The 26478-nt window shown below is 43.7% G+C and overlaps 1 pseudogene; it reads right to left on the reverse strand.

Moving 5' to 3' along the window:
* The window catches only part of LOC121293783, a 40906-nt pseudogene extending 32010 nt beyond the window's left edge, over positions 1-8896 (reverse strand).
* Positions 8897-26478: the final 17582 nt, after the last annotated feature.

Below are 26478 nucleotides of genomic sequence, written 5' to 3' on the forward strand. Positions count from 1 at the left end.
CCCGAGCCATGTCTTCTCGGCTCAGCACCGTACTGTACCACATGATCCACCCTGACCAGTCCTACACCGTCCCGGACCGAACCATTTATGATAGCATCCATCTGGTCCGGGACATCATCCACCATTCCCAGAGGGCTGGTCTGTCGAGCGCCTTCCTGTCTCTCGATCAGGAGAAGGCCGTTCGACAGGGTGGATCACGAATACTTACTCGGAACTCTGCGAGCTTTCGGGTTCGGGACGCATTTTGTCGCCCAGATCCGACTTCTGTACACCGCCGCGGAGTGTCTAGTGAAGGTTAACGGGTCCCTGACGGCGCCCCTTCGCTTTGGGAGAGGGGTACGTCAGGGCTGCCCCCTGTCTGGCCAGTTGTATTCTATTTGCGTGGAGCCTTTCCTGCGCCTCTTGCGGAGGAGGTTGTCGGGATTGGTTCTGCGCGGGCCGGGCATCGGGGTGGTCCTTTCGGCTTACGCCGATGACGTGCTCCTTATGTTTAGTGACCCGGCTGACCTGCGGAGGATGCGCGAGTGCCAGGAGGTCTACTCTGCCGTTACTTCTGCCAGGATCAACTGGGGTAAGTGTTCTGGACTCCTGGTCGGTCAGTGGCAGATGGATCCCCTACCCGAGGAGCTCAGGCCTTTCACCTGGAGCAGGACCAGCCTCCTCTACCTGGGGGTCCATCTCTGCCCCGCTGAGGAATCCTGGCCGGCAAACTGGCAGGAACTGGAGACGAAAGTCACCACTCGCCTGCGGCGCTGGACGGGACTGCTCCGAGTGCTATCTTACCGAGGTCGAGTTCTGGTCATAAACCAGCTGATCGCCGCCATGTTGTGGTATCGGCTGGTCACTTTGACCCCTCCCCCGGACTTTGTCACAAGAATCCAGAGATTGTTAGTCGACTTCTTCTGGGACAAAAGATTGCACTGGGTCACTGCCGAGGTTCTGAGTCTCCCGCTTAGGGAGGGTGGTCAGGCGCCAGTGTGCCTACGCACACAGGTGGCGACTTTCCGCCTTCAGACCCTGCAGCGATACCTCTACGTCGAGCCTCCTCCTAGATGGTGTGCCCTGATGACGTATTTCTTCCGTCAGGTGCACGGCCTGAATTATGACGTGCAGCTCCTGTTTATAGAACAGCTGGGCCTCGGTGGCTCCTTACAGGCGTTGCCCATCTTTTACCAGGACCTGATCAAAGTCTGAATTACCTGGAAAAACTCAGCAGGTCTGGCAGCATCGGCGGAGAAGAAAAGAGTTGACGTTTCGAGTCCTCATGACCCTTCGAAGGGTCATGAGGACTCGAAACGTCAACTCTTTTCTTCTCCGCCGATGCTGCCAGACCTGCTGAGTTTTTCCAGGTAATTCTGTTTTTGTTTTGGATTTCCAGCATCCGCAGTTTTTTTGTTTTTATCCCTGATCAAAGTCTGGAAAGTGGTCGCCTCGCGACGCAGCTCTCCCCCGTCAGGAGTAGCGGCTATCGTCAGAGAGCCGCTGCTCAGGAATCCGCCCCTCCGTCCTTTTCAGTGGTTGGCGGAGAGGAGGGCTGTGGCCGCAGGGGTGACCAGGATCGGGGACGTGCTGGGTGGCGGAGGACTGGGCTGGATGCTCCCGCAGGAGTTGGCGCGACGCGCGTCTGTGAGTGTCCAGGTCGTAGCCGATGCCATCCAAGACCTGAGAACGGTCGTGCTCGGACCCGACGTTATTTTGGGTCTTGAGGTGGCCCAGGTGCGCGGTGGTCTTCCGTCTGAGCGTTCCCCTGTTCGGACGGAATTCCACATTGGCCCCAAGCCCCGAACCCTCCCTCGGGTGCTGGTGCCCCGCAATATGAGCCGCCTCGGGGACATGCCCTCTGTGCCTTTTGGGACGGCAAAGAGGGGCTTTTTGTACGGACTGCTGCTGCACACCTTCCATTTTCTCGCCCTTGTCCGTCGACCGGACACGCCCTGGCGTGCCTTGTTGCCGTCCGGCGGCGGAGGCCCCCGATGGGAGGCCCTCTACGGAGGTGTCCTCCCCCTTTCTATCGGGGACCTGGGTTGGAGGGTGTTGCATGAAGCAGTCCCTTATAATAAGAGGATGCATAGGTTCACGGACTCTCAGGACACGTGCCCTTTTTGCGGTCTTGTGGAGTCCGTGGACCATGTATACGTAGGGTGTTGTAGGCTGCACTCCCTTTTTAGTTATTTGAAAAACCTTTTATTGATGTTTTGTTTGCACTTCAGCCCCACGCTCCTGATCTATGGGCACCCGGTGCGGAAGGGGGTCGGGAAGGAGGAGGACCTCCTCGTGAACCTGCTCCTGGGCCTGGCCAAGTTGGCCATTAACAGGTCCAGGCAGCGGGCGATCGACGGGGGAGTCCCGCCCGATTGTTTGCCCCTCTTCCGCGGCTACATTCGCTGCCGGATGTCCCTGGAGAAGGAGCACGCGGTGTCTGCTGGCACTCTCAAGGCCTTCCGTGCTCAGTGGGCACCGCGGGGACTGGGGTGTTTTGTTGACCCCTTTAATCACATTTTGATTTAAAGTTTGTAAGTTTCCTTTAAACTTTGTTCTTGGTTTTACAGCTGACCTGAATTAGGGGCTATGCCTGATTTATCCCAATTTTGTTGATTTGGTTTTCATTTAAAAGATTATCAAGAGTTCAAATCTCACAATGGCAAACTATGAAACAATGTAACTTCATCTGAAACAGATGGAAACGGGTTTGTACTTGAAAGAGTTACAAGCTTAAGAGGTCCAACCTTAAGGTTGGTGGGCAGGCAGAAAGCCCAAGCAGCCTTCGCACTTTTCATGAAACTTTAACCACGGGAGGATGAGGTTTCCTGAAGGTTTTATCAAATAATTAAATTAATTTTCATAAATATAAAAACATGTCCCATCCCATTTGACGCAGCCACATGAGGGAATGTTTCATTAAATTGTTGATGTCTTTATTTTTTTTTAAGCGTTTCAATCTCTCTGAAGCAGCTCTGTGCCTAAGGGAGATTGAAGTGCTCTCTGCGCGAACTGAGCGCTAGACCCAACTCCCTCTCCTCTCCCCATCCTCACAGGCAGCGCTGAGCACTACCGCTCACGATCCACGCAGGATGGGCCTTAATTGGCTCGTCCGCATGAAATCGCAGTGCGGAGCTAATCGCGGGCAGCGGTCAGCTCCCTGACCGCCCCCGGACGCTCCCCCCGAGCCGGCCCGACGCAGGAAAAATTCAGGCCCAGGAGTACAGGGAAAAGGCGGGAGAGTGAGACCAGGCCGGAATTTTTGGCGGGAAGGTAAGATCAAACTGCCGTAAAATTCCACCCCAGGTGAGTTGCGCTTGCGGTGAGCTGACACAGGAACGCTGAGACAAATAGCTTCTTCTGTGCAGTATCTTTTCTATGAGCCTGTGGTCCTATGACATGGAGCATGTAATCATAGATTGGTGGAGGAAAGAAAGCTTGGGTGATGAATCGTAAAAACAAAAAGGGGATGACTATGAGGGTTATGACCTCGGTCCTTTGGTGTCTCAGATGATAAATGCACTGCCGAACCCTGCTGAACTCTATAGGCAGAAGGAAATAGGGGATGCAGCTTTAGCACAGACTGGGAGACAGTTGTCAAGGTATGAGGCTCTTAAAGGGGTCGCTGATGCTCCTCAAAAATGAATCGACGAAGGTTCAGGCGCGAGTTCAATCATTGTGATATGGCTTATCGAATACAAAGAGTGTGTTGAGGCTCAAAAGCCCATTCCTCTTGCTCCCCAGGCCTTAGTGATGAACGCAGCATTTTTTACCAGCTCGAGGCACTAACGGGTGAATCAACTTGGAATATTTAAAAACTCAATACTTAGGGGGAAAATAGAGATGAGGCGGTGCAGTTGGGCAAATGGTTTCGAAGACCATCCCTTCCGTTCAAAGTGGTGCTGAAGGTAGGAGGAGGTAAGTATTTAAAAAGATTAGAAGGAACAAGAAGGAAAAGATCGGTCGGTCACATTGGAGAGGAGTGAGGATGAAAATGGAGAACAATTTTAAAAATCCCATCATCAATTGAGTGTGAGAGGGAGTTACTATGGAGGGAAGGGTGACTTATGAGACAAACAGCTTCTTGTTTTCACGGAGAGGGCAGAGAAACCCACCACCATTTAATGTGTATAACTTTTGGGCTAGGATCTTTTTATATACAGATGTTTATATTGGGGTCAGGAATTGGCATAAAATTTAGATTTCTTTTTTATATTCATTCATGGGATGTGGGCATTGCTAACCAGGTCAACATTTATTGCCCATCCATGGTGGTGAGCTGTCTTTTTGAACCACTGCAGACCACGTGGTGTAGGTACACCCACAGTGCTGGTAGGAGGGGAGTTCCAGGATTTTGATCGAATGATAGTGACGGAACGGTGAAATAGTCAGGATAGTGAGAGGCTTGGAGGGGAACTTCCAGATGGTGATGTTCCCATCTATCTGCTGCCCTTGTCCTTCTAGATGGTAGCAGTTCGTGAGTTTGGTAGGTGCTGTCTGAGGAGCCTTGGTGAATTCCTGCAGTGCATCTTGTAGATCGTACACATTGCTGCCACTGTGCGTTGGTGGTGGAGGGAGTGAATGTTTGTGGATGTGGTGCCAATCAAGCGAGTTGAAGCTGGATAGTGTACTTGAGTGTTGTGGGAGCTGGCTCATCCAAGTGGCAAGATTCCATCACATTCCTCTTTTTAATCAGAGAAACAACAAGAGTTACGAGTGAGACAGTAATTGCTCTTAATAATGGGCAGGAGTGAAGGTGTTTGTCACACCTGAAGCAATTTTCTCCGTTAGAGTTGCAAAGGATATCATGTCGTGCACAATCTTTTGAACACACGGTAAAAAAATTGTCACTAATGCCCTTGTCAAATTTGTCCATCAATGAACATGTAATTCCTGAGTATGTGAATACACTGGCATTTGGCTAAAAAAGTGCTTTGGGGTCGTATTATGTGGATTTGAAAGGTTTTGTCAGAATGTCTTAACATTTTTCCTCCAAACTAATTCTAGAAGGGAAGTGGCTAGTCCTCCCACTGATTAGCAACAACGAAATGACAAGGAAAACGTCAATTATTATCAGTCCGAGGGGGAGAGAAAAGCACAGAAGAAATTTCATCTTGAATACCAATAATGTATTTGGCAATTATGGGCCAAACATACAATCGCTAAATACATCAAAATGAACTTATTCAACTTGAAGCAAAGTGTCACTATTAAAACAAAAATAAAAATCAAGGGTTCCGGAAAGGAGAATTAACAGGAAAAACTCAGCAGGTCTGGAGATAGAAGACAAAGGTTGACGCGAGTCCTCAGCCAGACGATGGGATCCTGTGATTTTTCCAAGTTTTCTGTAAAAGTTTAGCCGTTAGTGTCAGTTCTTGGACCAAACGAGTGAACAAAGCACAGCTTGAGTGATCCCACCTCAGATTAATTCACGGCCATCAGTAAATTCAGTGACAAAAAATGTTATATCGGTGTCGTATTCCACGCCCCTCCTTAGCCGAATTTTATAAAATTCCCGTTCGGTGAGTCACCACGCCCCTCCTTCGCCATTTTATCCCGTTCCCGTTTGGATACAATAAGCATGATTTGCAAAACTGTTCTAATTAATGAGGTGATAGAAGTTGCGTTTGGTGTAAGGAGATCATTGCCGCACGGATGTTTTAAAGAGTTTAGAAGACGATAATGTAGTGAAGCACTAATGAAGTAAAAGTTAATCGTTGTTGGCGGGAATTATATAAGGAATATGATAAATACGTCCAGGGTTGCTGTAGAACCGAAGTTTCTAATTATCTTCATAAGTATACCTTACTTTGGCCTCCACGCCAGACTATAGACTTTCCATTTAGCACAACTTCTTGTCCGGGACGCCCGGAACCATCGTAATGGCCAATAGTCTGAATGTGTGCAATCCCTTTGGAATTAGTTCGCCAGTTTACTAAATCGTATGTCCCGACTGGGTCTCCATTCTCATCGAAATAAACGTTGTCGCCGCTCTTTGTTCTGAAATTCACTGATTGCATGTAATGAAATACCTTGTGCAGAAGAGAAAGGACAATTGGACAACATTAGGCTGCGCACATCCAAACAGAAATGCCAACATCGACATGTAGCTCCTAAAACATTGCTTTGATAGCTTTTGATATCGGAAGTTGCGTAATCAAAAGTAACTGCATATGAATTCCTACTTAGTTAATCCCTAAAAGTGCGTTTTTCGTTCATGTAAACGCATCACTTCTGAGTGGAATTCATGAGCCTTCTTACCTGCCACGGTTCGAAATTGGGAACGTGCACGCAAGTGTTATTTACAAATGGCCCTCCACCAGTTTCGCATGCAAACATATTGTGAAAGGCGTGGGCTAAAGCATACACTGCTTTATATACATTGTAGGTAGACCCGTCAACATCTAGGTCAGAATATGCATTCTGTAGCTCTTCCAAATGTTCCTTTCCTGTACATCGCCGCATTTCAGCCGAACTGTTTGCGTGATTTGTTACGTTTCCTGAATTCAAACTACATCGGAATGCCGTTTCCCAAAACTCTTTCACTAAACCGTTATCGGGAACCTGAAAGGGGTTAACGTTAAGTAGAAAGTTTCTCAGCCCTGGTATTTCTAACCGGCGGATTGCCGGTCCTATTGTTCCCACTAGAGCTTTAACATTCTCTTCTGGAGCAAGGAGATCTGACGTAACCCAGGCTTCACTTCCGATCCACTGAATGTCAGTGACATTTTGACGTAAAAGTTCCTTCAACAAAATACGCATTTCCCGCGTGGCAGAAAAGGCAACTATAACTTTTGTGCTTGCTTTCTTAATGACCTCTACAATGTTAATGATTTTCTCCCTGGGGTCAGTCCTATAAAAAGATTCGGAGAAAGCAATGCAGACTCCCAACTTCTCGACAGTTTCTATGAATGCTTGCATTCCAAAATTTCCGTAGTCGTTGTTGATTCTAATCGTTCCAATCCAAGTCCATCCAAACTTCTTAACAATTTGAGCTAAAAATTTGGACTGATGGTAGTCACTCGGTATCGTCCTATAAAACGTCGGAAATTCTTCTTTGTTACTGAGACATGCACAGGTGGAAAAGTAACTAACCTGCAATACAGTTAAACAGGCATTGCATTATATGGACTATGGTGACAACTCCAATAGACTTTTCAGCCAGAAAAACAGGCCCGTTAAACGGAGCCTATGAACATTCCTTACAAGTTGTTCTATATTAGAGATTTCGGTTTTCTACATGTATATACAATGTCAATCACGCCCTTCAATTGTCGTCCTAATCAAATATTAGAAACCCTGGTCCAAAATAACATTCATCATCTTAATCATAGTTTGCAAGCTGTCCCTTTTTCTCTGCGCCTTTAAAGGAAATGCTAAGGCACGTGTTAACAGAAGGGAGAGCTATTCCGTACGCGTTTATGCTAACGCAAATCGTTTTGCCAAATGCCTTACCCGATCATGCAGTGCGTTAACATAGTGCACTATCGTTATTTAATTGTTCCTTGTTGCAACTGGCTTCATACAATATATTATCATTGTACAGTTTGCTTTTTGGGGGCTAATTAAATGTGTAATTTGTAGTGAGCCTTACAGACAATTTGAGAAAATTATACTCAACGGCACCAATTCAACGTCTCAAGTTCAGTTAACTGGCATTACAGAATTATATCTGCGTGACAGCATCAACTTTAGATCAGCTGATGTTCTGGACGTTTTTCAGAGGAGCCAGGACTGCAGTCTCAAATTAGTTCAGTCGGAATGACTCCTGCAAGCAGATCCTTAGTCTCGGTTGAGTTCCAACTCCGGATCCAGCAGCGACATAATAACATTCGGTGTCATTTCGATTTCATACATTGGTGAAAAGAATTCCAAATTAAGCATAATGGAACATTATAGACTTTGTTATTTTGGTGAGACCTATAATGTAATATTAAATGCATTTAAGGGGAAGCTTGTTGAGTACATAAGGGAGATAGGCATAAAAGGTTATGTTGGTGCAGTACAGTGGAGAAGACTCATATGGTCATAAACACCGCGATAGACGTGAAATGACCTATTTATGTGCTGTAAATTCTATATAATTTTATGCAGGTGGCTTACATCGGTTTTTCTTCTGGATTTATATGAAACATATCCACATCTGTTGTACACAAAAAATATATCTAAAATACTATATTGCCGCAACAAGCATCCTTACCAATGGAATTCTGAAAGGACCAATTAATCTCGTTACTGCTATCGACTCTGAAGATGACCCGCCACCAATTAGAGCAGAAATCATTGGACTTCCTCTGCATTTTTCATCAACAGACTGGCTCTTGCCATTGATAAGAGCTAAGGCTGCTTTCGTCGCAATGGTGGGCGAAGAACAATCATCATAAATTGTGTAGCCTAGCGAAACATCGGGAAGCAGGTCCGGATTCTTATTTATTTCTTCGATGGCAAAAATCATAGTTTGCACAAGGCGGAAAGCTCTGAAATCAAACCTGGGATAAGCAAGTAACTTCAGGTTGTGAAATAGATAACGTTCCTCACATAATTTTGTTCCAGTACACCGTTATGATTTGCTTAAGAAAGCGTCTATATATCGATAATTGTATACAGTAGACAATGGGAGAGATGGAACTCTATGGGAGAGATTGGTTCTAACCCTGAACTCGACCTAATAATGCCTTCCATCAGCAGCCTGTATCTGTGCAATACTTAGTAAACGTTTGTAATTATTGAACCGGACAATAGACATTTGAAGTGATATTTTTCATACTACCTGAACTCACCTTTTGCATTGTGTTTCCTGTGGTACATTTGTGAAGGAATGAGTTCGTTCGAGCCTGTCGGAGTGCACGTTAAACATTCCGCCTAAGATGACTTCGCCCTCCTCAGTTGTGTCGCTCAGGCCGAACTTTCCTTGAAGCTTACATATTTGTTCGTAAGCAGAAAAAACAGGAAAAGCAAACGTAAAGCCCCAAAATAAAACCTTTATTGTGATATTCATGTTTAACTGTTGCTCCAGCAACTATGGGAATATTTTGTCAATAGGGCATGATATATATCATTGAAGAGAGAGCGCGATGGGTAATTTCGGGTTCAACGCACTTTCATGCTCAGCAACTCCCCAAAGAAAAAATATCTGCCTTGCGGAAATGAAATCGTTTCCTCAGCCCCTGCGGTTATTGTTGTAATTATCTCCTGGCAGAAAGACATTCCTGATCCCAAATGACTCTTTACCAGTGTAAACACAAACAGTCATTGAAGCCATTTCGCACTGGTGCCTTTTTAAATTTTTTGCATGGAATCTTAAATCGACACAAAGTAAAATGGTAAAGGCAAAATACTGCGGATGCTGGAAATCTGAAACAAAAATAAAAATGCTGGAAAAACTCGGCATGTCTACAGCACCTGTGGAGAGAAAGAGTTAATGCTTTGAGTCCGCATGACTCTTCTTCACTGCTTCTTCTTCAGCTCTGAAGAAGTCATACGGACTCGAAACGTTAGCCCTGTCTTTCTCGCCGCCCAATTTAAAATGTTTTTTTCACTCTGTAAGATTAGGTATTGTGTGGGAATAACCAAAATCGCCTCATAGAGGGCGTTTCTCCTATTATAGATCAGCGAACAGGGCCAGCCAAGGTTCAATAAAACTTTTCTACTTCCAATAATTTCAGCAGGCTTCCCATTCACAGAATATCTGGCAGTCCTAAATTATGGTCAAGTTAAAATAGAACTCCAGTCAAAACCGGTAAACGTTGAATCAAAGGGCCATTGAAAAATATTTATACACCAAGAAATAAAACACTTGCATTTACAACGCGGGCTGAACGTAATAAAGCGACCCGAGGCGCTTCAAAGGAGCATTATAAAACAAAATTTGACATGGAGCCACATAAGACGATATTAGGGCAGATGGCAAATGGCTTCGTCAAAGAGGCAGTTTACGGTGCGTCTCTAAAGAGCAAAGAGAGGTTGAGAAGCGGGAAGTTTGGGGACGAACTTCCGAGAGCTTGTGGCGGATACAACTGAAGATACGGCCACCAATAGTGGAGCATTTAAAATTGGTGATGCTCAAGAGGCCAAAATTACATGAATTAAATGATGGCAGGTATCTAGCACAATTTTTAAATCGAGTTGTTGCTTGACCGCGAGCCAAGGTGAATCAGCGAGCACAGGGAGTGCGGCGTGAACGCGATGTGGCGTGAGTAGGGATATGGGCAGCAGAGCTTTTGATGAACCGATGTTTACAGAGTGTGGACTGTGGGAGGTCGAGCAGAAGTGCATTGGAACAGTGAGGTCTGGAGTTAACAAAGGCAGGTTTGGGGAGCAGATTAGCTGAGGCAGGGCATAATCAGCCCATGTTACAAAGATGGAAATAGGTGATCTTAGTGATGGTGCAGATATATGGTGAGAAGCTCATCTTGGAGTCCAATAAATCGCCAAGGTTGCAAACAGGACGATCAAACTCAGAAAATTGCCATGGAGAGGAATGGAGTCAATAACTAGGAAGTAGAGGTCACAGAATCACAGAGTTGTTACAGCGCGGAAGGAGGCTATTCACCCCATCGTGTCTGCACCGGCCTCCCAAATGAGCATTTCACCTAGTGCCATTCTCCCCGTAACCCTGCACATTGTTTCTTTTCAAATAATCATCTAATTCCCTCTTGAATGCCTTGATTGAACCTGCCTCCCCCCCCCCTCCCCACCTCCCACCCACCACCCCCCCCACCCCCCCACCCCCCACCACCCCCCATCCCGGGCCCCCAGCACACTCTCAGGCCGTGAAATCCAGACCCTAACCATTTGCTCTGTGTAAAAGTTTTTTCTCCTTTCGCTTTTGCTTCTTTTACTAGTTACTTCAAATCTTTATTCTCTAGTTCTCGATCCTTCCACCAATGAGAACAGTTTCCCCATCTACTTTATCGAGACCCCTCATTATCCTGAATACTTCCATCAAATCTCGTCTCAGCAATCTTTTCTCCAAGGAAAAGAGTTCCAACTTCTCCAATCTATATTCATAACTGAAGTTTCTCATCCCGAAACCATTCTCATAATCTTCTTCTGCACTCTCTCTAATGTCTTCGTATCCTTCTGAAATGAAGTACCCAGAATTGGGCAGTACTCTAGCTGAGGCCTCACTGCTGTGTTATACAAGCTCAACATAACTTTCACACTCTTGTATTCTATGCCTCCACTAACAAAGCCTAGGATGCTGTGTGCAATATTATCTGGTCTCTCAACTCTTCCTGCCACAGTTAATGACCTATGCACATAAAAACCCAGGTCTTTCTGCTCCCACACCCCATTAGAGTAGTACCCTTTATTTTGTACTGTCTCTCCATGTTATTCCTGCCAACATGTATCACCTCACATTTCTCCAAATTGAACTTCATCTGCCACATATCTGCCCACTTCACCAATTGTCTATGTCCTTTTGAAGTTCTGCCCTGTTCTCCTCACAGTTTACAATGCTTCCAAGTTATGTATCATTTGCAAATTTCGGAATTGTTCTGTGGACATCAAGGTCTAGATCATTAACACGTATCAGGAAAAGCAGTGCTCCTGATAGGGAATTCCACTACAAAATGCCCTCCAGCCCAAAAAACATCTATTAACCATTACTGTTTTCTATCACTCAGCCAATTTTGTACCTATGTTGCTACTGTCCCAATTATTCCATGAACTATAAATTTTCTCACAAGTTTGTTGCACTACACTATATCAAATGTCTTTTGGAAGTCAGTTGTTATGACACAGCGGTTGATAAAGGCTGAGTTATTTAAATTTCCAGAGGGAAACTTCAAACAACCATCATTACCTAAATTTTCAATTGGTATGTTTGAGATGCAGCTCTGAATTCAAGAATAAAAACCGCAAAGCCTCCAGGGATTTTTATATAAATTAAATTAAACATTTATTAATTTAACAATAAATTTAAATATATACACATGTCTACAAATTACTACCATAATGACTTTTAAACAAATCCCCAAATTAATCACTCCTAGGTAAATCTTCACCAAGGCATCAGTAACCCATGGACTTAAACAGACACCAGGCAAAGCACATCTTATCTTCCAAATCAAAGTGAGGTCCTTTTCAATTTGTTTCCTTTTTAGACAGTTGTAAGGCTTACAGGCTGCTTATATATTACATGCCTCTGACCCACACACACAAAACTCTTTTCTGTATATACCGAGCCTTCCCTTTGAATGTAAATTCTCATTGTAACACCAGGCCCTTTGAACTCCACCCTTTCTAAAGATAAAACCCCTCTCATAGTACCAAATTTATTAGTAATATAAAGATATTGTTTGGTGTCTCCTAGCTAGCTGCAAGATTTCACCCCCAGTCTTTGAATGGTTTATTCAACAAAATGCAAATGTACCCTTTACCTTACTGTTCAACATCTCAAAACGACTATACACCAAAGCACCCAGACTAGCTGGCTTTAATCCAATTAAGACACACACAGACATGCCCACAGACACAGACCCTACTACAGGTCCAATTTAAAGTAATTTCCAATAACATACACATTAATATCTTCATGACATCCATGTACATCACATCAACAACATTGACCTCATCAACCATCTCTGTTACCTCTTCAAAAAACTCTTGCCAGCTAGTTCAACATGATTTTCCTTTAGGAAATTCATGCTTGCTTCCCTTAATTAATCCACATTTGTCTATATGACTATTAAGTCTGTCCAGAATCATAAGTTGTCACGACAAACTAAGACAGTTATTAGTGCTGGCTGGTACTTTTGAAGAGCATAAGATGACACTAAATATATTCTGAAATGATCTTGGTTATATTTCTCTGTTTATTGTTGTACAGCACATGCCGAGGCATTTGGCTTATCATACTTGTGCCAGGTCTTTGGAATAGCTAACTAATTACTCCTATTCTTTTCTCATCGTCCTGACTTTTGTTTCCTTTTGAAATATTTATTCAATTCCCTTTTGAAACTCACTGAACCTTTTTTACTGCTGAAAGAAAAGACATGACTAAGCTTTTCGTCTTGCACTCCTCAGGACACTCGCAAAAATATCCATATAAGGGGAAACAATCTTTCATGGGGTGTGGGCGTTGCTGGCAAGGCCAGCATTCGTTGACCACCACTAATTGCTCTTAAGGAGGTGATGCTAAGCTGCTTTATTGAACTGCTGCCATCACCTGATGCAGGCACATCCACAATGCTGTTAGGAAGGTAGTTCCAGGATTTTGAACCCATGACAGTGAAGGAAGGTTCCAAGTCAGGATGGTGTGTGGTTTGGAGGGGAATTTTCAAGCGATGGCATTCCGATATGTCTGCTGCCCTTGTTCCTCTACATGATAGAGTTCGCGAATTTGAAAGGTGCTGTTGCAGGAGCATTCATGATTGGCTGCAGTGCATCCAGTATATAGTACATACTGCTGCTACTGTGCATTGATGGTGGAGAAAGTGAATTTTTAAGTAGGTGGATGGGTGCCGGTCAAGAGAACTGCTTTTTATTGGATGATATCAAGCTCCTTGAATGTTGTTGGAGATGCACGCATTCAGGCAAGTGCAAAATATTCTATTACACTCCAAACCTGTGCCTTGGAAATGGTGGATAGTATTGGAGAGTCATGAGGGGAATTGTTTTCTGCACACGTTTCAGCCTCTGATCTGCTCTTATAGCTGACCCTGTTCAGGTTTTGGTCCATGGTAACCCTTAGGATGTTGATAGTGGGGGGTTTAGCGATGGTACTGCCATTAAGTGCCAAGGAGAGATGGTTAGATTCACTCTTCTTGGAGATAGTCATTGCCTGGCTCCATATTGGCATGGACTGATTCAGTACCTGAGAAGTGTCAAATGATACTGAAAATTGTGCAATCATCAGTGACCATCCCCAGTTCTGAGCTATGCTGGAGGGAATGTCACTGATGAGTCAGCTGAAGAAGTTGGGCCTAGGATAAGATCCTGAATCTACTTCCAACATCCTTTTAGGTAATGCATTCCATGTCATAACTAGCTGCATATTTTTTTGTTCATATCGATTCTGTTCTTTGACCAATTATTTTGAAACTGTGTCCTCTGCGTACTGCACCCTATAAAAGTGGAAACAGCTTCTCCTTATGTTCTTGATTAAAAAGTTTCATAATTTTCAACACCTGTATTAAGTCTTTGCTTAAGCTCATCTGCACTAACCGCAACAATTCCAGCTCGTGAAAGCAGGCGGTAATTTCCATACCTTGAATTTCACTCAAGGGATGGGAAAGTGATGGTTGGTGTATCAGAAATAGGGGTGCTGAAAAGTTGCACGTGCCCTCAAGATCTGTGGTGGGTAATCCTCCCACAGGAAAGTTGTATTCTCATAGAATCACATAATTATAAAATGATACAGTGCAGAAGGAAGCAATTGTTGTGAAGTCCTCTCAAACCATTGTAGATAAAAATGAAATTACACTTGCATTTTTATAGATTAGCGCGGACAAACCTACAACTGTACAAGTTTATCATTTTCTAATGGATAAGGTTTGGTAGGCTTTAAAATCAAAGGAATCCAAACATGTGGTAAGTTAATTAGAAAAACCTTACAGACCATGAAGACTAGGTTTTGGAATTGTCATAGGTCTAAGATCTCACTTTATATATCGTCATGGCTAATTTATACATATTTTGAAACCAGACAAAGGCTTTAAAATGACTTAAGCTATGGCTGGCTATCACACAAGCAAAAGGAAGTTCCTGGCACTCAGAACCGCTGCCACCTCTAGAGAGAAGCTAATGAGCTGGTGAGCTACAGAAGACCAACTCCCAAGGAAATTATATAAAGACCATTTACATTTCTTAAGCCAGGCCTGGCCAATGGATGCAACCAGTCTGCTGGGTCAAAGGACACTAAAACCTATTTTGAAATTCTTAATAGCTGAAACATTACCAATCTCAAGAATCTATACTAATGAATGTAGATCCTTCGTAGAAGACAAAGTGGAGAGGAGTCACATGACCCCGCCCCTTCCCCAAGCTGGTGGAACCTGTAATATTGCTTTGTGGAGTTGCAAATCTCAGTCTACCATCTTCCATCTATCAAGCAGCAGCTCAGAACCAGAGTTCTGCCCAGGTTTAAAGACCTGGCTCTACCTACACTGTTTCTATTGGAACTTTTGAGCTTCTGTACCATGCCTAAAATGCTAATTCATCTCTCCATGCCATCCCATGGTGGAAGTCATCTCTACTGGAAAAGCGAATTATCCAGCATCAGTCTTCAACGTGCCATCTCTTTGAAAGAATACATCCGTGCACTTTAATTCTGGAATCTTGGCTGAAGTGAAACAATAATTCTTTACCCTGTGGGTTTTGGCCTGTAAACTCCTTTCTTTCATTATTCCCCCTTCTGTTATTTTCGAGTGAAAAAGTTTACGTTGTGTATTCTGTGGGTTTTGCCCTGTAAACCCCTTTCTTTCTCTATTGCCCCTTTTTTTTAATTGTGCGAGTGAAAAAGGGGGTTACGTTGTGACTCCTCTAGTGCTTGAGTCTGTGCAAATAAGTTACCCTTCTGAGTTTACCCTATTTACATTTTGCTGTGGAGCTGTTAATAGAAATTGGGTCACACCAAAACTGAGGGGTTGGGAAAATACGTCACCATCTATAATGGCGGAAATTAAAATCAAAACACCTTTCTGTTTATGGACAGGTGATGAGAGTAAAAATCAGGGCAGTTCAAATTAATCCCCTACCCTCCCCCCGTCCGTAACAGAACACTCAGAGCACTTCATTGTATCAATCTTACAAGGAAATGCTATCGAATGAAATGTAAGAAGTTGTTCACTATTACCAATCCAAATTCATTTCCTTGCATTTCATTCAATGCAGTTCAAGCCAATGCAATACTGTAAGGTATGCAGCAGCTACTGGATCCCCGAAGAACCTAAAGTTTTGTTGAGTGCCAGAGACTGGAACAATATTACAAAGTCTCTACCCAGCATCCATCATTATTGTTTCCATAGCATTTCTTATATCTTGTCCTTTAACAACATTTGGAAATGCTCTAAGACTTACATACTCGGGCACACGCATACCAGAGAGGGACAACCTCCTGTCTAGTGAGATGAATGCCTGACAAAGGATTCCGTTCGGGAAGGTTCTTGATTTGCCGTTTAGAAAATAAAATCTTCAGAGCAAACCAAACCCTGACTCTTAAGTTCACCCCATGATCTGCACTTGTCACATTCAACACAGTCCGTTACAAGAGATAAATCCTTAAAGCTGAGCCTGAATTCCTTCAGCGTTTTAACTTCTTTCTTGTTGCCTGCAAATATGAACTCCTCATCATTTTAATAGATTAGCGTGGACAAACCTACAACTATACAGGTTAATAATTTTCTAACGATAAGGTTTGGTAGGCTTTGAAATCAAAGGAATCCAAATATGTGATAAGTTAACTATAGGAAATGACTTGACTACCTTGAGAATCTCCAGCAGCTGCTTCTTGTTAATTGCTTGTTCTGTTGTATTTCCAGTGCATAAGTCGACAATCGAATGTTCAAAATACAGAGCTACTTTGGAGAAAGCTCTCTGTTGAATCGCGTACAAAATATAAAGGTATTTCAACCTTCTTAGACCTTCTCCTTTTGTTTCAGTCAGCTGAAATTTAGTTCTCATCTAGTTCTTCCCCACCCATCGCCAAGGAGATCCTTTGCTCTGATATGTTGATTGATAGTAGCATGGAGTCCAGAAATCAGCCCGTAAAGATGCTACCTTCTAAAACACTCGCCATCGTTGTTTCCGCTATTAGGTGCTAGTGGATTCAGAGGACAATATACAGAACGAGGCTTGGAGCAGTTTTCTTCATAGATTCATGCAACAGCATCCATGGAGTTACTGTTGCAGTCCCAAAAAGATAACATCAAAAATAAAGTGAATGGCGACCATATTTTTCAAGTTACTATTTATTCTATTACAGGGTAAGAATTATTGCCACGCGCCTTGATATGAGCGTTCTTTCCGCAATTTTAACAACGGCGCTAAATGTTTCACAAAGTAGATAATTTTATCCAGAGACATGCCAATCCGTTGAGAGTAATTGAAGTAGGGTTGCCAACAGTATTTTCTAGGTCAGTGTGCATGTGCGCAAATCAAGCAAATCAAGAAATATGAATGGACACGAGGGTAGTTTTAACTTTGGCCGATGGAGTAAAACGAGTGCCATCGAATTTGCCGCCCGTTAAATTTCATTGAATTAAAAGTTAGGAGGGATGTAAAAGGGACTTCTTACTGTTTTACACAGTAGCAAAATATCAATGAATGGCGGGGGTGGGTGAACTTCCTACCCTTCAGTCTCACACAAGTAAATTATATTGCGTCCTAGACTACAATAAACACAGAAGAATGGTTAAATGCCATATTGGTTATTATGTATTTTTATGTCCAATAAATCATGTTATTTCTTGTGAACCACAGGTCCCATTTTCAACAGCATTTTCTACGTTGCTAAGTAAACATCAGTTCATTATGCCCATAAATTCGTCAACATTGACTCTAGGATTTGGAAAAGGAAAATCTTTTTTTTTAATTTCAAGTCCAAAAGTTAAGTGTCTTCAATTATTCAAGTAACTCTTCACATTATGTGGCATGTGAGGCGTCCCTCACAAATGTCTGAATGCAAATATGAAATCAGAATTAAATAATAAATCATCATAATTTCAACCTCAATTATTTTAGCCTCTGTAGACCGGGGCAGTGAAGTTAGATTTAAAACCCGTTACATCAGCTCACTCTCCACAAAGTACTGAACGTCAGATCTTCCAAGTCTGGGGCGCAGTGCTAGAAAGTGCGGAGCCTAAAATCATATTTATAATGTCAAGTACTCAGGTGTGAAATACTTGAATGCGGAATTGAATTAAAGGCTTACAAATTAAGTCGAAGTAAAATATGTTTAATGATTAAATGTTGAAATTTAACTCCATACACTCGATGTTTCCCGCAAAATAGAGTAGAACAGAGGAATTATATTAAAAATGTACTTGAGATTAATAAATGAATCGATCTGTAGCATTTGAGCTAATTGTTGTAGAAAGTTTTCGAAGTAGAAAAGTGCCAGCAATATGCATGCTAACGAGTTTTTATAGATTTCTAAAGTTTATTTTCAATCACTTTGCTCATTGGGTTATTTGTGTTTTTCTCTGGCGTTATCATAACAGTTTTAACATTTCGGAGCAAAATGCAAATAAGTAAGCCGAAGCTCGAGGCCAGATTCGCAAACACTTCCACCGCCACGGCGTATTTCCCAGGAAAACTCACAGAAGCGGAAAAATGTTTCCACACCGCACAAAAGATGAGCATGCTGAAAGTTAGACGCTTAGCTTCGTTTAAATTATTCGGCAGCTTCCGGGCGAGAAATGCCAGGATAAAACACACACACAGTAACAAAGCGATACAACCTGCTACAGAGTAGAAGGCTGCGGAAGAGCCAGCATGGCATTCTAAAATAATAACTTCACTGCAAAAACTTGTGTTCCTCGTGGGAACTGATGGAACAATGATAAACCCAAGGACAAGTATTAAACCCTGAATCAATGTTAGGAGGAAAACACTTCGACGCTGCTGTTTTTGACCAAACCATTTCATCTTACTGCTGCTGGGATGCGTGGCACGAAGAGAGAGCAAAATACCACTTCTGAAGAAGAGTCATACGGACTCTGTTTCTCTCTCCACAGATGCTGTCAGACCTGCTGGGATTTTCCAGCGTTTTCTGTTTTTATTCCGAGAATGCAGCAGTGTCCGTCGCATGTCCCAATTGTGTAAAACATTAACCATGAAGTGATATTAGCTTAAACTAGCTTGTGGACTTTGAATGAATGAATTGTATGTCCGCATGTCTGAGCGAGTGGAGGCTCATTGTGGTAAAATAGCAACATAAGGAAAAGGAAATAAGAATGGAAGACTATAGCTGACAACCGCAAGCACACTAGTCATATTACTTAAACCAATGCATACATTTGACCAGCCGTCAATTAGAGTATTTCTGCAACGCACGTCATGTTCTCAGCAAGACCATGATTGGCTTAACTTCTTCTATGAACAACATTTGGCTAAACCCAAATCAGCTTTTAGCAGATAGCTTGATTTCAAAATTCCGTCTTAATCATCATGGAATCATACAATGATAGAATGGCACAGGACAGAAAGAGGCCATTTGGCCATCGGATCTGCTGTGAGTCTTTCGAAGAGCAATTCAATTCGCCCCACTCTTTCCCTATATCTCGGCATATTTTTCTTTTTTATGTATTTATCCAGTTCCCTTTTGAAAGCTACTATCGAATCTGCATCCGCCATCCTATGAGACAGTGTGTTCAAAACTGCTCAAAAATGTTTTTCTCCTGTTTCTCAGAATCACAGTGCAGAAGAAGCCCTTCGGTCCGTCGAGTCTGCACCGGCACGTGATAAACACCTGACCTACCCACCTAATCCCATTTACCAGCACTTGGCCCCCTAATCCCATTTACCAGCACTTGGCCCATAGCCTTGAATGTTATGACGTGTCAAGTGCTCATCCAGGTACTTTTTAAAGGATGTGAGGCAACCCGCCTCCACCACCCTCCCAGGCAGCGCATTCCAGACCATCACCACCCTCTGGGTGAAAACGTTTTTCCTCACATCCCCCTAAACCTCCTGCCCCTCACCTTGAACTTATGCCTCCTTGTGACTGACCCTTCAACCAAGGGGAACAACTGTTCCCTATCCACCCTGTCCATGCCCCTCATAATCATGTACACCTCGATCAGGTCATCCCTCAGTCTTCTCTGCTCCAACGAAAACAACCCAAGTCTAACCAACCACTCTTCATAACTTAAATGTTTAATCCCAGGCAACATCCTGGTGAATCTCCTCTGCACCCACTCCAATGCAATCACATCCTTTCTATAATATGGCGACAAGAACTGCACACAGTACTCCAGCAGTGACCTCACCAAGGTTCTATACAACTCCAACATGACCTCCCTACTTTTGTAATCTATGCCTCAATTGATAAAGGCAAGTGTCCCATATGCCTTTTTCACTAACATGCCCCTCCGCCTTCAGAGATCTATGGACACCCACGCCAAGGTCCCTTTGTTTCTCAGAACTTCCTAATGCCATGCGGTTCATTGAATACTTCCTTGTCAAATTACTCCTTCCAAAGTGTATCACCTCACACTTTTCAGGGTTAAATTCCATCTGCCACTTGTCTGCCCTTTTGACCATCCTGTCTATATCTTCTTTGGCCAAAATCCGTGCTTCCTGGTTATTAACTCTTCAGCTACTGGAAACTGTTTCCATGTATTTACCCTACTTAAACCGATTAAGCTTTTGAACGCTTTTCTTAAATCTCCTCTTGAAAAATCCCAACTTTCCATTCTGCCCACATTAATTCCTCATCTCTGGAAGCATTCCAGTAAATCTCTTCGAGAAATGCAGGAGGAAGCTTCTGAGGGTACTTCTAACTTCTCTCACCTGGCTGCAAACTGATAGGATTGAGTCGAAAGGCAGTTTTATACCCATCACACAAAACCCTCCATTGGCGTCACTCTTTGAACAAGACCATGGAGCTAGCACCAAAGTAATCATTAATGTACCGGAGAAAGAGTTGTGGAAGGGGGCCTCTTTCTCCGGTACATCAATGATTACTTTGGTGCTGCTTCATGCTCTCGTCAGGACTTGGAAGAATTTATTAATTTTGCTTCCAATCTCCACCCCTCCATCATTTCCACGTGGTCCATCTCTGACACTTCCCTTCCCTTCCTTGACCTCGCTGTCTCAATCTCTGGTGATAGACTGTCCACCAATATCCATTACAAGCCTACCGACTCCCACAGCTACCTCGACTACAGCTCCTAACACCCCACTTCCTGTAAGGACTCCATCCCATTCTCTCAGTTCCTTCGCCTCCGTCACATCTGTTCCAATGATGCTACCTTCAAAAACAGTTCCTCTGACATGTCCTCCTTCTTCCTTAACCGCGGTTTTCCACCCACGGTCGTTGACAGGGCCCTCAACCGTGTCCGGCCCATCTCCCGTGCATCCGCCCTCATGCCTTCTCCTCCCTCCCAGAAACATGATAGGGTCCCCCTTGTCCTCACTTATCACCCCACCAGCCTCTGCATTCAAAGGATCATCCTCCACCATTTCCGCCAACTCCAGCATGATGCCACTACCAAACACATCTTCCCTTCACCCCCACTGTCGTCATTCCATAGGGATCATTCTCTCCGGGACACCCTGGTCCACTCCTCCATCACCCCCTACTCCTCAACCCCCACCTATGGCACCACCCCATGCCCACGCAAAAGATGTAACACCTGCCCCTTCACTTCCTCTCTCCACACCGTCCAAGGGCCCAAACACTCCTTTCAAGTGAAGCAACATTTCACTTGCATTTCCCCCAACTTAGTCTACTGCATTCATTGCTCCCAATGTGGTCTCCTCTACATTGGAGAGACCAAACATAAACTGGGCGACTGCTTTGAAGAACACCTGCGGTCTGTCCGCAAGAATGACCCAAACCTCCCTGTCGCTTGCCACTTCAACACTCCAACCTGCTCTCTTGCCCACATCTCTGTCCTTGGCTTGCTGCATTGTTCCAGTGAAGCCCATGCAAACTGGAGGAACAACACCTCATCTTCTGACTAGGCACTTTACAGCCTTCTGGACTCAATATTGAATTCAACAACTTTAGGTCCGGAACTCCCTCCTCCATCCCCACCCCCTTTCTGTTTCTTCCCCATTCCTTTTGTTTTTTCCAATAAATTATATAGGTTTTTCTTTTTCCCAACTATTTCCATTATTTTTAAATATTTTTAAATCTTTTATGCTCCCCCACCCCCACTAGAGCTATACCTTGCGTGCCCTACCATCCATTCTTAATTAGCACATTCGTTTAGATATATATCACCAACTTCAACACCTATGTGTTCTTTTGTTCTGTTGTCTGTGACATCTTTTGATGATCTGCTTCTATCACTGCTTGCTTGTCCCTGCAACCACACTCCCCCCTCCACTTCTCACCACCCCCCCCACCCCCCTCCACACACACACCTTAAACCAGCTTATATTTCACCCCTTTCCTATTTCTACTTAGTTCTGTCGAAGGGTCATGAGGACTCAAAACGTCGACTCTTTTCTTCTCCGCCGATGCTGCCAGACCTGCTGAGTTTTTCCAGGTAATTCTGTTTTTGTTTTGGATTTCCAGCATCCGCAGTTTTTTGTTTTTATCTGTGTTTTTCCTTCATTTGAATCTTACCATCAACTGCTGCTATTAGGCCAGGACCTCCGGCTTCCGCACTCCACAGCCAATTATATTGGAGGAGATCCGCGGAAAACAAGGCAGACATCTTTGGAATACGCCCTTAATCATACTTTGCCAATCAATCAGAACAAAGAAACCCATTCGCTCCAATTCTCTAATATAAATTAAGCACAGAAAATGTAGGAAATGCTCTGCAGGCCGCACCTAGGGAGAAAGAAACACTTTTTGACGAAAAGTCAACGATCTGAAAAGCTAACTCTGTTTCTCTCCCCACAAATTTTGTCAGACCTGCTGAGTATTTTCAGTTTTTATTTCGGATTTCAAGCATCCGGCGGTATTTCGTTTTTGGATTACTCCAATTCTTTGTTTTCTATTTTTCAACCCCGCTTCCCACCATGTTAACAATTCGTCTTTAATATCGTGATTCGTAACATTTCTAACAGTGTCTATTGTGGGGTTTTACCAAACGCTGCTTGGAAAGATTGCTATATCAAATGCTGGATATTGGCTTTGCAACCCACCGGGTATTACGCTGCATCCGCACAACCAATCCGGCGCCTACGCGGTGAGTTATGTTAAGGTGGCGCTCTACACAATAGTTTAAGTCTAGTTAATTTCCAGTAGAACGTAACTGATTATAGGTTTTAGTAATTATCCGCTGCGATTACATCCAAAAATACAATGATTAGACACTAATAATTATAACACGCAGTAAAATTAGTCATTCTGAATTGGCCGACATGCGTCCTGCCCAGCTCCACGCCGGGTAACGTGCTTCGAATTCAATACCGCTTCTGTCTTGGGAGATGCAGACCCAACGTTATAATGTCCAACTATCTCAAGGTCAGTGCCGCCGTTTGCATTCAGGTTCGTGCCGGGCTATCATCAAAATAAACCTTCTCGCCAGTCGCCGTTGTGAAATGTAGGGAATTCATGTAATGGAGAAGCTTCAGAAAACAACGGGACAGATTTTATTTACATATCTAAAGAGGGATATTTATACATTAGAAACAAAAACAGAATTACCTGGAAAAACTCAGCAGGTCTGGCAGCATCGGCGGAGAAGAAAAGAGTTGACGTTTCGAGTTCTCATGACCCTTCGACAGAACTAGGTGAATCCCAGGAAGGGGTGAAATATAAGCTGGTTTAAGGTGGGGGTGGGTTGGGTGGGGGGAGAGAAGTGGAAGGGGGTGGTGTGGTTGTAGGCAAAAACAGTGATAGAATCAGATCATCAAAAGATGTCACAGACAACAGGACAAAAGAACACATAGGTGTCGAAGTTGGTGATATTATCTAAACGAATGTGCTAATTAAGAATGGATGGTAGGGCACTCAAGGTATAGCTCTAGTGGGGGTGGGGGGAATAAAAGATTTTAAAATATTTAAAAAATAATGGAAATAGTTGGGAAAAAGAAAAATCTATATAATTTATTGGGAAAAAACAAAAGGAATGGGGAAGAAACAGAAAGGGGGTGGGGATGGAGGAGGGAGGTCAAGACCTAAAGTTGTTGAATTCAATATTCAGTCCAGAAGGCTGTAAAGTGCCTAGTCGGAAGATGAGGTGTTGTTCCTCCAGTTTGGTTGGGCTTCACTGGAACAATGCAGCAAAATGCAGTTTTTATCTCTATATTTATACATTAGGTTTATCGACCAATCTTTTCAAAACGACAGTGCGTGGACTTTTCTGTTCCTTTTTTATTTTGAAAGCCTTATTTTACAATTGAAATTACTGAAATTAGATAGGGGGCATTACCTCCGACAAAGGCATAATAATGCATATGCTGGACTTCTGAAAATGAAAGGAGAAATGCTGGAAATACTCAGCAGGTCTGGTAGTATCTGCGGAGAGAGAAACGGGTTTAACATTTCAGTCTGTCATCACAATGTACATGTATATGCCCAACCTGGAAGTTTGAAACGTATGCACGTGTTATTTTTAAATGGCCCATTTTCACAGGAAAACGTTTTGTGAAGTGCGTGTGCGAAACTATAAACGGCTTTATATACATTGTAGGAAATTCCGTCCAGGTTTAGGTCAGTATACACGTCAAGTATTTCAACGTTTCATTGCCTGTGCATTTAGGGAGTTGTGTAGAAGAACTGCGTTGTAGTGTTATGTAACATTAGAGAGCATCTGAGCGTCATTTTCCGAAATTACGTTCCGAAACTAACACCAGAAAACGTAGAAGGGTGGACCCTGAGCAGGAACTTCCGCAATAAAACCAGAAAAAGCTGGAAAAACTCAGCGGGTCTGACAGCTTCTGTGGAGAGAGAAACAGAGTTAACGTTGCGAGTTTGTATGGCTCTTCTTAAGAGCTCCGAAACGTTCATTTTGTTTCTCTCTCTCCACAGGAGCTGTCAGACCCGCTGAGTTTTTCCAGCTTTTTCCGTTTTAAACTTCAGATTTCCAGCAACCGCAGTATTTTGCTTTTATCTCAGGAAGTTCCGCAGTCGTAGAACTTCTACCGCCCGCACCGTCCTTCCGATTGCTGCGGTCAGGAACCTTGACCTTTTATCTGGAGCAATAACATCTGCTGTAATCCAGGCTTCGCCTCCTGTCCACTAAAACTCCAGTGAGATCTTGTCTTAAAACCTCGTCAAATGTAACGCGCATAGCTCCCGATGCAGCACGACTTATGTAGATGAAGCTTTTATCACTTGCTCAATTTTCGAAATCTTTTCTACAGTTTCGGCTCTGCAAAACGAATCGGAGAAGGCAATGCGAATGCCGAAATTCACGGCAGCTTCAAGAAATGCTTTCATTCCCGAGTTGCCAAAATCAAAAACAAAAACAGAATTACCTGGAAAAACTCAGCAGGTCTGGCAGCATCGGCGGAGAAGAAAAGAGTTGACGTTTCGAGTCCTCATGACCCTTCGACAGAACTTGAGTTCGAGTCCAGGATAGAGCTGAAATATAAGCTGGTTTAAGGTGTGTGTGTGGGGGGCGGAGAGATAGAGAGACAGAGAGGTGGAGGGGGTTGGTGTGGTTGTAGGGACAAACAAGCAGTGATAGAAGCAGATCATCAAAAGATGTCAACGACAATAGTACAATAGAACACATAGGTGTTAAAGTTAAAGTTGGTGATATTATCTAAACGAATGTGCTAATTAAGAATGGATGGTAGGGCATTCAAGGTATAGCTCTAGTGGGTTTTTTTTATATAATGGAAATAGGTGGGAAAAGGAAAATCTTTATAATTTATTGGAAAAAAAAGGGAAGGGGGAAACAGAAAGGGGGTGGGGATGGGGGAGGGAGCTCACGACCTAAAGTTGTTGAATTCAATATTCAGTCCGGAAGGCTGTAAAGTCCCTAGTCGGAAGATGAGGTCTTGTTCCTCCAGTTTGTGTTGGGCTTCACTGGAACAATGCAGCAAGCCAAGGACAGACATGTGGGCAAGAGAGCAGGGTGGAGTGTTAAAATGGCAAGCGACAGGGAGGTTTGGGTCATTCTTGCGGACAGACCGCAGGTGTTCTGCAAAGCGGTCGCCCAGTTTACGTTTGGTCTCTCCAAAGTAGCGGAGAACACACACACCTTAAACCAGTTTATATTTCAGCTCTATCCTGGACTCGAACTCAAGTTCTGTCGAAGGGTCATGAGGACTCGAAACGTCAACTCTTTTCTTCTCCGCCAATGCTGCCAGACCTGCTGAGTTTTTCCAGGTAATTCTGTTTTTGTTTTGGATTTCCAGCATCCGCAGTTTTTTTGTTTTTATCTCTGTGTTTAATTGACTGCCACTGCTCTTCAAGAAATGCCTACCTCCTTGAAGAAGTTCTGTTCCTCTCTGCGACAAGATTTCCGGATCTCTCTGTTGCCTTGTTCACCTTCATTGCTTTCCATTTCTCTCCTAGTGTTTGACTCTGTCTCTCTATCTCTCCGCCCCCCACACACACACCTTAAACCAGCTTATAGTTCAGCTCTAGCCTGGACTCGAACTCAAGTTCTGTCGAAGGGTCATGAGGACTCGAAACGTCAACTCTTTTCTTCTCCGCCGATGCTGCCAGACCTGCTGAGTTTTTCCAGGTAATTCTGTTTTTGTTTTGGATTTCCAGCATCCGCAGTTTTTTTGTTTTTATCTCTGTGTTTAATTGACTGCCACTGCTCTTCAAGAAATGCCTACCTCCTTGAAGAAGTTCTGTTCCTCTCTGCGACAAGATTTCCGGATCTCTCTGTTGCCTTGTTCACCTTCATTGCTTTCCATTTCTCTCCTAGTGTTTGACTCTGTCTCTCTATCTCTCCGCCCCCCACA

This window comes from Carcharodon carcharias, chromosome 2 (genome assembly GCF_017639515.1).
Source record: "Carcharodon carcharias isolate sCarCar2 chromosome 2, sCarCar2.pri, whole genome shotgun sequence".
In the NCBI taxonomy this organism is placed as follows: Eukaryota; Metazoa; Chordata; class Chondrichthyes; order Lamniformes; family Lamnidae; genus Carcharodon; species Carcharodon carcharias.